The sequence below is a fragment of the Thalassophryne amazonica genome, chromosome 8 (genome assembly GCF_902500255.1).
Source record: "Thalassophryne amazonica chromosome 8, fThaAma1.1, whole genome shotgun sequence".
NCBI classification, from domain to species: Eukaryota; Metazoa; Chordata; class Actinopteri; order Batrachoidiformes; family Batrachoididae; genus Thalassophryne; species Thalassophryne amazonica.
This window is the reverse complement of record NC_047110.1, coordinates 90,684,305-90,697,488: the sequence shown is the minus strand read 5'-3', so window position 1 is coordinate 90,697,488 and position 13,184 is coordinate 90,684,305.

Here is a 13,184-nt window from a genome sequence, read left to right as displayed (position 1 = left end):
CACAAAGCGTGGCAGCCAGTGGCACAAAGCATGGCGTCCAGCTGGGAACACAGTGGGTGGGATCGTCACGACAATGTGCGTGCAAGTGTGTGATCAAAGTCATACAAGTGTCAGGGCACCTTAAGCTACATGGACATGACTGAATCTATATATACTACTGCGGAAAACATCTGTAACTTGCAGAAAGAAAAATGGACAAAGTTCCTTAAACATGTCACAGATGTGACAATGGAAACAATAAGACAATACTTAGTTGAGAACATTGGTGCTGTCAGCTGTAATCCTGTACACACTGTGTACATTTTTTTCATAACTCTATTTGTGAAAATCACTCAGCAATAAAAATAGCTTGTGTGAAACTACATTTAATGCCTTGATTGAAACGTGTTTCACACAAATGATGGGGGGGAGAGGCATAAAAACTGCAGCACTTTCTATCATGGAACGTTCTCAAGCAGACTGTAGCGCTATAAAAACACAACGTTCCATTCATTTGTCGAACATGTTCAAACATACTTCTCCAGTCATCATAAAAAGAAAACAGTAACTCAAAAGTTTTCTGCCGTTTAGAAACAGTCAAAGGTGCACCATAAGCAACTGAACTCGATCTCACCTGTCTGACTTTGTCCTTATGCCCGGAGGTCTCAAGGCTGCTCAACTTGCCCTTGTCTCTCCTCAGCGGCTCTTTCAGCAGACACTGCCTGAATTTATCGTAAACCAAACTATCAATATCAGAGGGGCCGTTGGTCTTGGATCTGGAGGGTGTCAGGTCCTCCTGAGCCTGAGCTCCAGAGAGCTGCTCCACACACGGGTTCTGGATGGAATATGCACTTAACACTTTGCCCCTAAAACTGAGAGCATAAGTGAGACTTCACGCATAGTCACGCAAGGTTTACACACTGCTGAGCATGTGCAATCAGACTGCAACAATGATCTATTCTTTTTATGATTCTCTAATTATCGCCCAATAAAATGTGAAATAATTGAATCCATTATTATTATCTGCTTATTTATAGATTAGTAATTTCATTTGCAAACAAATTTATTAATGCCTATTTTATTGTGCAGTGAGCTATGAATTAGTTAAATGCTTTATTGGTATTTCAGAGACTCTTGTGGTCCTCCACACACAGTGAGGGAAAATCTGACAACATGTTGTGTGGGCCGCTGAAGAGGAGGTACTGCTGGCCCACAACCACCAGAGGGCACCGTGCCTGGAGTGCGGGCTCCAGGCACAAGAGGGCGCCGCCGCCTCACAGGAGCAGCCGGGGTGACAGCTGTCACTTATTACCTGTGACAGCTGTCACCAATTCATCTGATCTTCAATCGTATATCAGCAGGACGACATCTCCACTTCTTTGCCGAGATATCGCTATGCTTAGGAGGTAACGAGCTCAGCCAATCAAGTTGTCTTTTCGACAGAAGAATATTGTTGCTTTGTGTTTTTTGACAGCAGACTTTTCGACGAGAGGTGGAGGTGGATTTCCCACCATACGTGTTGCTGGGTATAAACACACCTACATCTAACTGTTTTTTGTTCCTCGCCAGCAGTACCAGATCCGACAAGCGGAGGCAGTGGCCACCTGGGAGTTCGGGACTTGGCGGCTCCAGTATTCCCGGGGTTCGGTGGCGGAGGAAATCGTGTGGTTCCGGTTCTGCTTTGGACAGACGTCTCTTATCTTCGAGCCTGCCCACATGACACGTTCTGTAAATTGACTTCATTGCATACTATTGTGACCTGCCGTGTTTGTTGTGCTCATTCACAACAGTAAAGTGTTGTTATTTGACTTCCTCCATTGTCCGTTCATTTGCGGCCCCTGTTGTGGGTCCGTGTTCCTACACTCTCACAACAGGATATCTCGGCCAACGTCATGGACCCCGAAGGGCGTCAACCGGCTGTTGAACGGCCAATGAAAGAGCAGGGCGCACAGGCGTCTGCAGGAGGCATGATCGGTGAGTTGCAGCGAATCCTCACCGCTTTTATGGCTCGGTTGGATCTAATGACCGAGCAGAACGTTCTCCTTAACTGCAGGGTGGAGGCTCTCGCCGCGCAGGTGGAAGCGCGCCCTCAGGGCGCTGCTGCGGCTCCCCCTCCTGCCGATCCTGTGCGCAACAGTGACGTTCCACAGGTCGTTCAACGACCCCTCCCACCTTCCCCTGAAGCATACATAAGCCCTTCAGAGCCGTACGGGGGTTGTGTGGAGACGTGCGCGGACTTTCTTATGCAGTGTTCGCTCGTCTTCGCACAACGTCCCATCATGTACGCGACTGATGCCAGTAAGATAGCTTATGTGATTGCTCTGCTTCGGGGTAAAGCACGTGCCTGGGCTACGGCGCTCTGGGAACAGAACTCACGGTTGTTATCAGCATACACTGGGTTTGTGGGGGAGTTCAGAACAGTGTTTGATCACCCTAACAGAGGAGAGACCGCTTCAACAGTGCTGCTGTCAATGAGACAGGGACGCGAGAGCGCAGCCGCTTATGCAGTCGACTTCCGCATCGCGGCTGCGAGGTCCGGCTGGAATAACGTTGCGCTCCGCGCCGCCTTCATAAACAGACTGTCGTTGGTTCTGAAGGAGCAGCTGGTAGCTAAGGAGGAACCGCGGGATTTAGATGGGCTTATCGATCTCGTTATACGGTTAGACAATCGGTTGGAGGAACGCCGTCGGGAGCGAGGCGAAGGACGTGACCGGATACGCGCCGCCCCTCTCCCTTCCGGGTTCGAAAAGGGGCCACCTTCCCCACGCTCCACAGCCGCAGCGCTTTGTGGGGCAACAGCTCCCCCTGCTGCCGTTGTTAGGGAAATGCACAGGGCCAAAATGGGGAGGCTGATCCGTGGAGAGTGTTTTCTCTGCAACTCAACTGAGCACACACAGAGAAACTGCCCCAAACGGCCAAAACGACAACACTCGCCCTTAGAGACTGGGCTAAGGGGGGGTCAAAACATTCAAGTAAGACACACACAAATTGCCACACGACTCCCAGTCACAATCCTGAGCGGGGATTTAACCCTTCAAGCCCGAGCACTGGTGGACACGGGGTCAGAAGGGAATCTGCTAGACAGCAGATGGGCAAGGGAGGTAGGGCTCCCTCTGGTGGCGCTTCCTTCACCATTGCAGGTGCGGGCACTAGATGGCACCCTCCTCCCTTTACTCACACACAAGACACAACCAGTAACTCTGGTGGTGCCTGGAAACCATCGGGAGGAGATTGAGTTTTTTGTAACTCCTTCTACCTCCCGCGTGATTTTGGGCATCCCATGGATGTTGAAGCACAATCCCCGGATTGATTGGCCGTCTGGGGTGGTGGTTCAGTGGAGCGAAACCTGCCATCGGGGGTGTTTAGGATCCTCGGTTCCTCCCGGTTCACAGGCTAAGGAGGAGGTCAAAGTCCCTCCCAATCTGACGGCAGTGCCGGTTGAGTACCACGATCTTGCTGACGTCTTCAGCAAGGATCTGGCACGCACCCTTCCCCCGCACCGTCCGTACGATTGTGCCATTGATTTGGTTCCAGGCGCTGAGTTCCCGTCCAGCAGGCTGTACAACCTCTCACGACCTGAGCGCGAATCAATGGAGACCTACATCCGGGACTCATTAGCTGCCGGGCTGATCCGGAACTCCACCTCCCCGATGGGGGCAGGTTTCTTTTTTGTGGGCAAGAAAGATGGCGGACTCCGTCCATGCATTGATTACAGGGGGCTGAATGAGATTACGGTTTGCAACCGATACCCGTTGCCATTGTTAGATTCCGTGTTCACCCCCCTGCATGGAGCCAAAATCTTTACTAAGCTGGATCTTAGAAATGCGTATCACCTGGTTCGGATCCGGAAGGGAGACAACTGGAAGACGGCATTTAACACCCCGTTGAGTACCTGGTCATGCCGTTCGGCCTCACCAACGCCCCCGCGACGTTCCAAGCCTTGGTTAACGACGTCTTGCGGGACTTCCTGCACCAATTCGTCTTCGTATATCTGGACGATATTCTCATCTTTTCTCCGGATCCTGAGACCCATGTCCAGCATGTACGTCAGGTCCTGCAGCGGTTGTTAGAGAACCGACTGTTTGTGAAGGGCGAGAAGTGCGAGTTTCACTGCACGTCTTTGTCCTTCCTGGGGTTTATAATCTCCTCCAACTCCGTCGCCCCTGATCCGGCCAAGGTTGCGGCGGTGAGAGATTGGCCCCAACCAACAAGCCGTAGGAAGCTGCAACAGTTCCTCTGCTTCGCTAATTTCTATAGGAGGTTCATTAAGGGCTACAGTCAGGTAGTTAGCCCCCTGACAGCCCTGACCTCTCCAAAAGTCCCCTTCACCTGGTCGGATCGGTGCGAAGCCGCGTTCAAGGAGTTGAAACGACGGTTCTCTACTGCGCCAGTTTTGGTCCAGCCCGACCCTAGCCGCCAGTTCATGGTTGAAGTGGACGCCTCTGACTCAGGGATAGGAGCCGTGCTGTCCCAGAGCGGAGAGACTGATAAGGTCCTTCACCCGTGTGCCTATTTTTCCCACAGGTTGACCCCGGCTGAACGGAACTATGACGTCGGCAATCGAGAACTCCTTGCGGTGAAAGAGGCTCTTGAAGAGTGGAGACATCTGTTGGAGGGAACGTCCGTGCCATTCACGGTTTTCACTGACCATCGGAACCTGGAGTATATCAGGACCGCCAAGCGGCTGAACCCCAGGCAAGCCCGCTGATCACTGTTCTTCGGCCGTTTTGACTTCCGGATCACCTACCGCCCCGGGACCAAGAACCAGAGATCGGATGCCTTGTCCCGGGTGCATGAAGACGAAGTCAAAACTGAGTTGTCGGATCCACCGGAACCTATCATCCCGGAGTCCGCTATCGTGGCCATCCTCACCTGGGACGTGGAGAAGACCGTCCAGGAGGCCCTGGCACGGAGCCCGGACCCCGGAACTGGGCCGAAGAACAAACTTTACGTCCCACCAGAGGCCAGGGCTGCAGTCTTGGACTTCTGTCACGGTTCCAAGTTCTCCTGTCATCCGGGGGTGCGAAGAACCGTGGCAGTTGTCCGGCAGCGCTTCTGGTGGGCGTCCCTGGAGGCCGACGTCCGGGATTATATCCAGGCCTGCACCACCTGTGCCAGGGGCAAGGCTGACCACCGCAGGGCACCGGGACTGCTCCAGCCGCTGCCTGTGCCTCATCGCCCCTGGTCCCACATCGGCCTGGATTTTGTCACGGGCCTCCCGCCGTCCCAGGGCAACACCACCATCCTCACGACAGTGGACCGATTCTCCAAGGCGGCCCACTTCGTGGCCCTCCCGAAGCTCCCGACTGCCCAGGAGACAGCAGACCTCCTGGTCCACCACGTCGTCCGGCTGCATGGGATTCCAACAGACATCGTCTCCGATCGCGGTCCCCAGTTCTCCTCGCAAGTCTGGAGGAGCTTCTGCCGGGAACTGGGGGCCACGGTGAGTCTCTCGTCCGGGTATCATCCTCAGACCAACGGGCAGGCAGAACGGGCCAATCAGGAGGTGGAACAGGCCCTGCGCTGCGTGACGGCCGCGCACCCGGCGGCCTGGAGTACCCATTTGGCCTGGATCAAGTATGCCCATAACAGCCAGGTGTCTTCTGCCACCGGCCTCTCCCCTTTTGAGGTGTGTCTGGGGTACCAGCCCCCGTTGTTTCCGGTGGTCGAGGGAGAGGTTGGTGTGCCCTCGGTCCAGGCCCACCTGCGGAAGTGCCGTCGGGTGTGGCGCGCCGCCCGTTCTGCTTTGCTGAAGGCCCGGACGAGGGCTAAAGCCCATGCAGACCACCGGCGGACCCCGGCCCCTGCATATCGGCCAGGGCAGGAGGTGTGGTTGTCGACAAAAGACATTACCCTCAAAGTGGACTCCCCTAAACTGCAGGACCGTTACATCGGTCCCTTCAAGATACTCAAGGTCATCAGTCCAGCCGCAGTGCGGCTTCAGCTTCCGGCCTCACTGCGGATCCATCCTGTTTTCCATGTGTCCCGGATAAAACCGCATCACACCTCACCCCTCTGTGCTCCGGGTCCGGCACCGCCTCCTGCCCGGGTCATCGATGGTGGGCCGGCTTGGTCTGTGCGCCGGCTCCTGGATGTCCGTAGGATGGGCCGGGGCTTCCAGTATTTGGTGGACTGGGAGGGGTACGGACCCGAAGAACGCTCCTGGGTCAAGAGGAGCTTCATCCTAGACCCGGCCCTCCTGGCCGATTTCTACCGCCGCCACCCGGACAAGCCTGGTCGGGCGCCAGGAGGCGCCCGTTGAGGGGGGGGTCCTGTTGTGTGGGCCGCTGAAGAGGAGGTACTGCTGGCCCACAACCACCAGAGGGCACCCTGCCTGGAGTGCGGGCTCCAGGCACAAGAGGGCGCCGCCGCCTCACAGGAGCAGCCGGGGTGACAGCTGTCACCAATCATCTGATCTTCAATCGTATATCAGCAGGACGACATCTCCACTTCTTTGCCGAGATATCGCTATGCTTAGGAGGTAACGAGCTCAGCCAATCAAGTTGTCTTTTCGACAGAAGAATATTGTTGCTTTGTGTTTTTTGACAGCAGACTTTTCGACGAGAGGTGGAGGTGGATTTCCCACCATACGTGTTGCTGGGTATAAACACACCTACATCTAACTGTTTTTGTTCCTCGCCAGCAGTACCAGATCCGACAAGCGGAGGCAGTGGCCACCTGGGAGTTCGGGACTTGGCGGCTCCAGTATTCCCGGGGTTCGGTGGCGGAGGAAATCGTGTGGTTCCGGTTCTGCTTTGGACAGACGTCTCTTATCTTCAAGCCTGCCCACATGACACGTTCTGTAAATTGACTTCATTGCATACTATTGTGACCTGCCGTGTTTGTTGTGCTCATTCACAACAGTAAAGTGTTGTTATTTGACTTCCTCCATTGTCCGTTCATTTGCGCCCCCTGTTGTGGGTCCGTGTTCCTACACTCTCACAACACAACAAACAGAAACATCTCGGGGTTCAGAGGGTTAATCTACAACAAATCACAGGCTTTTGGGTTTGGTTTGAAATCTTATTGTAGACTCGTCTTTTTTTTTTCACTGTTTTGTTTCGTGATTTTGTGTTTTTACACACACTTGCACACACGCACACATGCGCGACATGTAGAATCAAATGGAAATGGATCAAGCTCTGTAAAGAAACAAAAAGCACGCAGACTGAAAGCAGAAGGCATCAGATTTTCCTCCTCCTTCCATCTGGTTGTGTGAGAGAAAAAAAATACACAATAATAACACACGCACTCACTTACACACACAGTTACACACTTAGTTGCACGCACAGTTACACACTCAGGCCTCAGGAGGGGCCACCTGTCACCAGACAGCCCTACTGATGCCTGGTTAACCCTGATCCCTTTGTGTTTACCCGCCTGTGTGTAGTTTTGGAAGGCTGCCTCTGTGCAGTGTCTGTGCGTGCATGTGCAAGAGTGTATGTGTATGCGTGTGCGTGTGATCATCTTTATTTTTCCAGGAACCTGAGATTTCTCCTGTGTGAGGTTCATTTTAGCTGCTTGTATGTCAGGTTTTCCCCCACGGTTTCTTCCACACTTAGTTTATAATGAATTTGTACCTTTAAGTGGGAAAAATCATTTCTATCACCAAACCTCACAAAAATGTATATTTGTGGTGGCGGCGGATTTCACACCTTCAGTTCTGTGTTGCCTTTTACTAGCAAAGCATTGACGCTTAAATTAGCACAATGAGTCAAAAACACTTTATGAAATAGTAAAGATGAATCATATTTCCTCCAACAAACAGATAATGTGGATCAAAGTGAATATATATTACATTACAACCATGCAGGCAGAGGTGGAAGTAAGCCACTGTCAAGTCATTCTCAAGTCATCAATCTGCAAGTCCCAAGTCAAGTGTCAAGTCAGCTGTCAAACACTTGGTGGTCATTATGACTTGAGACTTGACTTGGGATTTACTAATTCATGACTTGAGAGTGACTTGATGGTGACTTACTTTGCATGTAGGTAAGACAAACAGTTTTATATGTAAAGTACAGACTGTATGTGACCAGAGCTTCACTTTCAGCTCACTAAAGATTTTTGGGAGTCTTCCTTTGATTAGCACTCTGTCAGCTGCAGAAATAGTTGCAATGGCAAGAACATTTACATTTGGAATGAATATTTTGCATGACAACAAAAACAATTCAATTTATTTCATTTATATAGCGCCAAATCACAACAAAGCTGCCTCAAGGCGCTTCACACAAGTAAAGTCTAACCTTACCAACCCCCAGAACAAGCACACAGGTGACAATGGTAAGGAAAAACTCCCTCTGATGACTTGAGGAAGAAACCTCAAACAGACCAGACTCAAAGGGGTGACCCTCTGCTTGGACCATGCTACAGACACAAATCACAATACAAATATACAGGAAAATTTGGGAGTCCATACTGGCGTACAGGATGGGAGGCCTGCAGAAAAAGACACCCACTCCCAATTCTGGATGGAGCCGCACCTCAAAAGAGAGAAAAAACAAAATCAGGTGGCAGAAAGACAACAAATGCATTATAATTTGTCAGCATAAAGCAACAAGAAAAACAGAAGCAATACTAAGGTGATCGCTGGCCACTAGCCCTAAGCTTCACTAAAAGACCCAGACTTTAGATAAAGTTGAGGCTGCAACAATCCTGATTATTTACAATCTGGCACTAAATGTCTCCTGATCAGCATTGTCAGGTCTGGGAGCAGGCACTGCTGCTGAGCATCTCCACATCCATTACACCACAGCAACATCTTTGGTCCTGGTTGGCACCCACAAAACAGCAAACTGACCCATTTGCACCTCTTGTAAGTAACCTGCAGCCAGATGAAACATAAATGTCCCCTTGACCTTCTCCAGTTGTCGGGGTCCTCAAGTCAGAATCATCTGCTTTCTGGATCACATCCAAAGAAACACACCACATGGCCATAATGTTGTGGATGATGTTCCTTCACAACTAGTGCTCTCTATTGTTTCTCAAAACTTGATACAGTATGATGCGCATCATCGGTCCTCCAATACTCGATACATATCATGGTATTGATACATTCATGTGCTTACTACTGCTTATATAAATTTTATTGAAATGCATGTATAATTACAATATAATACCACACAATGCAATATAATTATATTATATTGCATTGTGTGGTGTTGTTGTGTAACCCAACTTCTTAATACTTTAGATATACAACTTTATGTGTGTTGTATTGGTATTTTCTTCCACACATTTTCACCATATACAGTAATAATTGCCAGCCATTAAAAGGAGAGCCTGTCTGAAACAGTCTGTTCAAGTCACTGACAGCAGTTCTGAAATGAGTCTCTACTTTTAAAATTTGAAGAAAACATTTACAGTCTATACAGCGATCGATTCGCACTTGTGATTGAGTGGTTGTGGACTGTGTATGCAGCCTGATGCGGTTTACTTTGACTTTTTCAGGATATTTGATGGTAAACTAAACAGTGGGAGATGTGATTTAATGACAGCTCTGTGCTTGATTACAGTCTCAGCACCAGTTTTGAGCAGTTACACAGTTCAGTGTACTAAGATCTTTTATTTTGAAACTCTTCCTGTCACTCATATTCATGCTGCCCCTGCTGACAAATCTTTCTTTTGGTGTTGTTTAGTTCAGGCTGCAGGTGTTTCTTCAGCAGATCCACAGTTACAGTCTGCTTACAGCAAGTTAGTGATGCTTTGTTGGACCGTGTCATGCATGTTAGACTTGTGAACAATGACTCTGGTCTTTGAGTGAAGCCTCAAAGAATCCGAGCAGCACAGAAGATCCATTGCAACTGTTACGACTTGCAAACAGAAACACACAAAGGGGTATGAAAATATACAGTACTGTGCACAGATCATGTTCTTATTTGGCCCATGTCCCAACCCCCCACCAAGTTCCATGAAATTAGGTTCAGCTGGGTTTGGGAAATTTAAAGTGTTGACAAAAGAACGAGGGGGTAAAATGTTCCTGGTTACACTCGATTATCCTGATCCACTCCAAAATTTAACCTGCTTTTACTTGGCCCATGGTCCACCCCTCTTCCAAATTTCATGCATTTTTTTTTATTTTTTTATTTTTTTTAGAAATGTATTAATATTATAGAAGGTGAAAAAAATCTTATTCTTGTGTTTCACTCCATTATCTGGATTTTTTTAATAAAATTTGATATTTTTATTACTTGGCTCATGCATCAACATTTTGTAAAGAATTGTGATGATGATGATGATGATGATGATGATTAGTTTAGCAATCATGTTGACAACAAACAAACTAGAAAGAGAACTCAGACGGTGCAACATCAATGATAATAGTGAAGTCTTGACATTTGATCAGTTTTGTCCAAGAACTAACCTGCAACTCTTCAACCATGTTAAATCTGCACGGTCTCAAAACTATTAGATGTCAACAATTATGACTTTGAGCTTGACTTTTCAAGGTCACATCATGTTACAATTAGAAAAATCAATCAATCAATCAATTTTTTTATATAGCGCCAAATCACAACAAACAGTTGCCCCAAGGCGCTTTATATTGTAAGGCAAGGCCATACAATAATTATGTAAAACCCCAACGGTCAAAACGACCCCCTGTGAGCAAGCACTTGGCTACAGTGGGAAGGAAAAACTCCCTTTTAACAGGAAGAAACCTCCAGCAGAACCAGGCTCAGGGAGGGGCAGTCTTCTGCTGGGACTGGTTGGGGCTGAGGGAGAGAACCAGGAAAAAGACATGCTGTGGAGGGGAGCAGAGATCGATCACTAATGATTAAATGCAGAGTGGTGCATACAGAGCAAAAAGAGAAAGAAACAGTGCATCATGGCAATCCCCCAGCAGTTTACGTCTATAGCAGCATAACTAAGGGATGGTTCAGGGTCACCTGATCCAGCCCTAACTATAAGCTTTAGCAAAAAGGAAAGTTTTAAGCGTAATCTTAAAAGTAGAGAGGGTGTCTGTCTCCCTGATCTGAATTGGGAGCTGGTTCCACAGGAGAGGAGCCTGAAAGCTGAAGGCTCTGCCTCCCATTCTACTCTTACAAACCCTAGGAACTACAAGTAAGCCTGCAGTCTGAGAGCGAAGCGCTCTATTGGGGTGATATGGTACTACGAGGTCCCTAAGATAAGATGGGACCTGATTATTCAAAACCTTATAAGTAAGAAGAAGAATTTTAAATTCTATTCTAGAATTAACAGGAAGCCAATGAAGAGAGGCCAATATGGGTGAGATATGCTCTCTCCTTCTAGTCCCCATCAGTACTCTAGCTGCAGCATTTTGAATTAACTGAAGGCTTTTTAGGGAACTTTTAGGACAACCTGATAATAATGAATTACAATAGTCCAGCCTAGAGGAAATAAATGCATGAATTAGTTTTTCAGCATCACTCTGAGACAAGACCTTTCTGATTTTAGAGATATTGCGTAAATGCAAAAAAGCAGTCCTACATATTTGTTTAATATGCGCTTTGAATGACATATCCTGATCAAAAATGACTCCAAGATTTCTCATAGTATTACTAGAGGTCAGGGTAATGCCATCCAGAGTAAGGATCTGGTTAGACACCATGTTTCTAAGATTTGTGGGGCCAAGTACAATAACTTCAGTTTTATCTGAGTTTAAAAGCAGGAAATTAGAGGTCATCCATGTCTTTATGTCTGTAAGACAATCCTGCAGTTTAGCTAATTGGTGTGTGTCCTCTGGCTTCATGGATAGATAAAGCTGGGTATCATCTGCGTAACAATGAAAATTTAAGCAATACCGTCTAATAATACTGCCTAAGGGAAGCATGTATAAAGTGAATAAAATTGGTCCTAGCACAGAACCTTGTGGAACTCCATAATTAACTTTAGTCTGTGAAGAAGATTCCCCATTTACATGAACAAATTGTAATCTATTAGACAAATATGATTCAAACCACCGCAGCGCAGTGCCTTTAATACCTATGGCATGCTCTAATCTCTGTAATAAAATTTTATGGTCAACAGTATCAAAAGCAGCACTGAGGTCCAACAGAACAAGCACAGAGACGAGTCCACTGTCCGAGGCCATAAGAAGATCAATCAATCAATCAACTTTTTTCTTATATAGCGCCAAATCACAACAAACAGTTGCCCCAAGGCGCTCCAACCATCAATCATTTGTAACCTTCACTAATGCTGTTTCTGTACTATGATGAATTCTAAAACCTGACTGAAACTCTTCATATAGACCATTCCTCTGCAGATGATCAGTTAGCTGTTTTACAACTACCCTTTCAAGAATTTTTGAGAGTAAAGGAAGGTTGGAGATTGGCCTATAATTAGCTAAGATAGCTGGGTCAAGTGATGGCTTTTTAAGTAATGGTTTAATTACTGCCACCTTAAAAGCCTGTGGTACATAGCCAACTAACAAAGATAGATTGATCATATTTAAGATCGAAGCATTAAATAATGGTAGGGCTTCCTTGAGCAGCCTGGTAGGAATGGGGTCTAATAAACATGTTGATGGTTTGGATGAAGTAACTAATGAAAATAACTCAGACAGAACAATCGGAGAGAAAGAGTCTAACCAAATACCGGCATCACTGAAAGCAGCCAAAGATAACGATACGTCTTTGGGATGGTTATGAGTAATTTTTTCTCTAATAGTTAAAATTTTGTTAGCAAAGAAAGTCATGAAGTCATTACTAGTTAAAGTTAATGGAATACTCAGCTCAATAGAGCTCTGACTCTTTGTCAGCCTGGCTACAGTGCTGAAAAGAAACCTGGGGTTGTTCTTATTTTCTTCAATTAGTGATGAGTAGAAAGATGTCCTAGCTTTACGGAGGGCTTTTTTATAGAGCAACAGACTCTTTTTCCAGGCTAAGTGAAGATCTTCTAAATTAGTGAGACGCCATTTCCTCTCCAACTTACGGGTTATCTGCTTTAAGCTGCGAGTTTGTGAGTTATACCACGGAGTCAGGCACTTCTGATTTAAAGCTCTCTTTTTCAGAGGAGCTACAGCATCCAAAGTTGTCTTCAATGAGGATGTAAAACTATTGACGAGATACTCTATCTCCCTTACAGAGTTTAGGTAGCTACTCTGCACTGTGTTGGTATATGGCATTAGAGAACATAAAGAAGGAATCATATCCTTAAACCTAGTTACAGCGCTTTCTGAAAGACTTCTAGTGTAATGAAACTTATTCCCCACTGCTGGGTAGTCCATCAGAGTAAATGTAAATGTT